At 37.3% G+C, this 4,523-nt stretch overlaps 1 pseudogene; it reads right to left on the reverse strand.

Moving 5' to 3' along the window:
* Positions 1-2,344: 2,344 nt before the first annotated feature.
* LOC131511429 (protein FAM136A-like) lies at positions 2,345-2,756 on the reverse strand (annotated as a pseudogene).
* Between the last annotated feature and the right edge of the window lie 1,767 nt (positions 2,757-4,523).

A 4,523-nucleotide genomic window follows, 5' to 3' on the forward strand; every position in this document is an offset into this window, starting at 1 on the left:
CTTCATTATTGCATAAGCATTAAACCAGAATGTGATGTGCATCACAGATAATTTGCTAAGAGTTTGCAAAACCAGAAAGATCTCACCCTTTCAAAGAGCCACACAGACGAACACCATTTACATACATGTTCTCAAGAGAAACAATAACCAGTCTTCAAGTAAGAAGACTTGCCAGCATCTTCTGCAACTTGGAAAAAGGTAGTTCTGCAATCTGGCAAAAGGCGCTACAAAAATTAGGCTCCTATTCTCCCCCAGAAATTGGAAGATTGAGGCCCTGTCCTTGTTGATGATTGCATTTCAAGGCAATGGTTCCCTGCTTGTTGAAAGAGACATTTCTGGGTCATAAAGCCAGCAAGTGGCAGTTTTAGCTTTTAAAAAGATTTGTAAATATTTCAAGAAGACAGATAAGAATTCACTACTGTCAAGTTTTCTAAAGCAAATGCTCTAAGGAAATGCAGTCTCTTCCCTTACTTTCAACAGAGAGAATTAAGTTTCTCATTTTTAATTTGTGTTTTGCTTTTACAATGGCAGTAAATAAGACATCTACTTTCTACTTATATTAGGGCATGCCAACAGCAGTAACAAACAACTCCAAAATCTCAAGGGTTTCACAAAACAAAGACACATGCCTTGTTCACGTAAGTCTAAAGTCATGAAAAGTGGGGTTCTCTCCATACCATCCTTCAGGGTTCCTAGAATTTCTCCCTGGTGATTTTTCCAGCAAGTATCAGGCAGAAAGGAAACAAAAGGAGAGGAGGGTCTCTCACGTTATTGTGTGGGAAGAGAGAATATCCTATTTTGTTTCCTATATATTTCAGACTTTTAAGCACATATTTTTATTTTATCTCCAAATAAATCTCCAAATAAATTTTATCTCCAAATAAATATTATTTTGTTTCCAAAATGCAGGTGCAAAAGAAGCCAAGCAAAGGAGTAGTCACTTTCTGGTTTTATTTATAGAAAGTCCATGACCTGGCAATGATAATTGCTGATGGTAGAAATAAGAGTGGTTTTCTTTGGGGCATGGAACAGGTAAGGAGATGAAAGAAGTATTCCATACCCCCTTTGCTTTTTGGATGAAAAACTAAACTTTATTTTAAAAAACCAAACCACTAGGAAATATATCACAGCTTTGACACACCCAATACAGGCTTTATTGTCATTTCAAGTAATAAGTTACTAGAAAGACAAGAAGGTCTTTCTCAAAATGATAGGGTGCTAGAGCTGGGACAGCCCGCAAACTGCTACAGAAGGCCCAAGCAAAAGTGGCATTTGGTAACGAGGGAGTTTCTCCTCTTTTCCTTTAAAGGAATCACAGCTCACCCCTGAGCTGCTTACTTTTTCTCCTTTGACCTTCTTGTTGCCAAGGGAGTGTCTCAGGAGAGCTCTGTTGTTTCAGGGGGCTAAGTAAGCAATAATGAGTTTAAGGCTTTTATTCCATTCTAGATTTTCCAAATTTAGTACTTAATAACTCTCTTAATTAAGAAGGCAACAGTTTCTCCTTCAATGTTTACTCCTGGATACTGGCATGTAGTGTAATCAAAACCCTCTTTCCCTCCAAGGGAGCGTGTTATTGCAAGATTGTCCTATTGCTCTGCTGCAGTTAGCCTCAGGGCCCATCATGGCAACCAGAGGGAAAGTAGGTTTCCCATAACCTGTGTAACATTGCCTCTCATGTTTTTACAGGGTCTCCTGGCTGAAAGATGTAATGCGTATTTCAAGAAATGCATATTAACATCTTGATAGCCAGAAACAGATATCCACAAGGAATTGTTCAAGCTCTTATCCAAACTACCTCTCCCAGCTCCACATCTGTAATCAACTTCATGATCTTCTATATAAAACAAAACCAAGCAAAACAAAGACCCAGAAACCATTTTTTCCCTTGCTAAATTAGTGACCTTGTGGATTTTGTTTTACAGCTTATGGAAAATGACTTAGAGGTCCTTCTGATAAACAGAAGGTTGGCAACAAATGGAAACACCTCTACTCACACTCCACCAGATTATAGGCAGTTTAGAGGAACCTGCCAGCTTGTGGGTGCCCATATACTAATCTGGTACCTTGGAGGGCTCAGGCTTGGTGCAAGGGAGATCCCTAGTGCCAAGACAAGCATGTGAAACTGAGGCCATCAAAACCTCTCCTGTGCTATGTCTGACCCAAATTTTAGCAGAAGTTTTTTCGGTTTCGCTTTCTAAGGTTGAAACAAAGGAATCAGGGTTCAGAGGCAAGTGGCACATGCCTCAAACTTGCTGCGTCAAACTTCACTTCAAAGTCCAAAACTCCTATTTCACATTTTAAATAGATCCCTGCTGTCAGCTCTGATGGCCAATTGCAAAGACTTCTATTTCCCAATAGACAGGCGAGACGCCTTCATCTTCTTGGTCATGGTAGGGATGAGGTACATGTGGTCATCCACACACTTAGTCACTCAACTCTCCAGCTTCCATTTCACCTGACGCTCTTTACTTCCTGAATCTATTGAATCTTTGGCTTCGTCATTGCAATGCATGGTACACAGGGCCAGGTGGTCCTGGAACTTATCCAATGTACTGGTCACCAGAGCCGCATGGCAACGCTCAATGTACTGGGGCATCAGCTGCAGTGGAAGCCCTACTGTCCTCACAACAGCTGTTGCTGCCCTGGAACATGAGGCCTTGTATCTTCCGTACTTTGTCTCTCCCCAGACTCTTCACCACAGAGCATACCTCCTCCTGCCCCCAGAGCTGCTGCAGCTCTGTCATGGCAACCCTGTACTGCACCAAAAATATCCTATACTTTGTCTTAAATGATGAGTATATAGATTTTACGATTGTCAGAACTCATTTAAATATACACATAAGATCTTCAGATTTCAATATATGTAAGTTATATCTCAATTTTAAAAATTTATTTTTGGGGTGGCTGGGTGGCTCAGTTGGTTAAGCCTCTGACTCGATTTTGGCTCAGGTCATGACCTCGTGGTTTGTGTGTTCAAGTGTAGAGTCTGCTTGGGATTCTCTCTTTCTTCCTCTCTCTGTCCTCCCCCTTCTCTCACTCTCTCTCTCTTTCTCAAAATAAGTAAACATTAGAAAATTTTATAAAAGATAAGTTTTCACAAAATAGGTGGAACTTTCCATTCACCATTCATCCATTCATTATTCACTTTTTAGTTTATTTATATTCTCTCTAAATATTCTTAGTATCTATTATATGCTAATCTACTATACATTATTTATACAATGGTAAATAAGACAAATGTGTAGGCTCTTCTAGTGGAATTCTCTCTACAATTTCAATTATGAATGCAGTAATGTTTCCCTATCACATTTCCCCATTGTTTTTTCTGTCTTTTAACAGTGTAAAAAATTTTAAAAATTGGAATTGCAAGTCTATTTTTTTTTACTTCGACTATCGTTTCTGTTTTTTTTTCTTCCCTAGTCTTATACTAAGAAATTCTCAATTTTGTTTGAAAAATTTTAGCGAATTTTTTATAGATAAGCCCCACCTCCAGTAATTGTAGAAAACTTTGTGTACTATCTATTGCATTAAAAACAATCTCTGTATATCCTTATATTTTGATAACAGATTGCTGTTCATAGGGAATATAGACATATTTCCCAATTATGCTTACATGTACATGAAAAATTGTAGTAAACAAATCATATTAAAATGACAGCAGTTTCTGCACTTTGATATGTTTACGGCTTTACCTGATTAAATTTGGAGAACAAAATTGTTCCCTATAGCAATTTGTATAACTGCAATTCTAGCAAATAACCTGTTGTTGGGAAGTAAAGAATATATATGGCTCTATCATCTGAAACCTGCATTTCACTCAGGTTTGAAGTTTAATTTACTCTAAGCTGAACAAGCCAACAATGTTAGACACCTGTTAAAATGTCTAGCATATTCTAAGACCCATTAATACAAGATCTTATTGCAAAAACAGTGTGTATTAATGATTTTTGTTAATCACCCATGACTCAAGTATTATACTCAATTCTAAGCAGTGTGTTTTTACAATATGGTGATCAGAATAATAAAGGTTTTGGAAATAACAGAAATTCATTTAATCCTCACGGCAACTCTGAAACAGAGGTAGTGTCATCCACATATTTTACTGATGATGAGAAATAACTAACTTTATAAATCTGAGACAGTGAAGTGTGATGATGGAATGCCTATTTAGATGTATCATGACCATAAGGGCCATTCTGTTAAACTGTCTTAGGCTATTAAATTATTTCTTTATCAGCAAATATTTTACATTTGAAAGTAATTCACAAATTGTGAAAGAAACCTGGATGCAAGAGAAATGCTAACATTTTATTTTAAAGGTAGTCGTAAATATCTGAAGCAAAGTAGAAAACAATGTTTATTTAGAGACAGTAGGTTTAAAAAGAAGCAGTGGATCCTGTGTGTGTGTGTGTGTGTGTGTGTGTGTGTGTGTGTGTGTGTGTGTTTGGCCTATATGTTATGTATAATTAAATTTATGGTCTTGGAATCACAAATACATTTAAATAGATTTCAGACAATCATTC

The sequence above is a fragment of the Neofelis nebulosa genome, chromosome 5 (genome assembly GCF_028018385.1).
Source record: "Neofelis nebulosa isolate mNeoNeb1 chromosome 5, mNeoNeb1.pri, whole genome shotgun sequence".
Taxonomy (NCBI): Eukaryota; Metazoa; Chordata; class Mammalia; order Carnivora; family Felidae; genus Neofelis; species Neofelis nebulosa.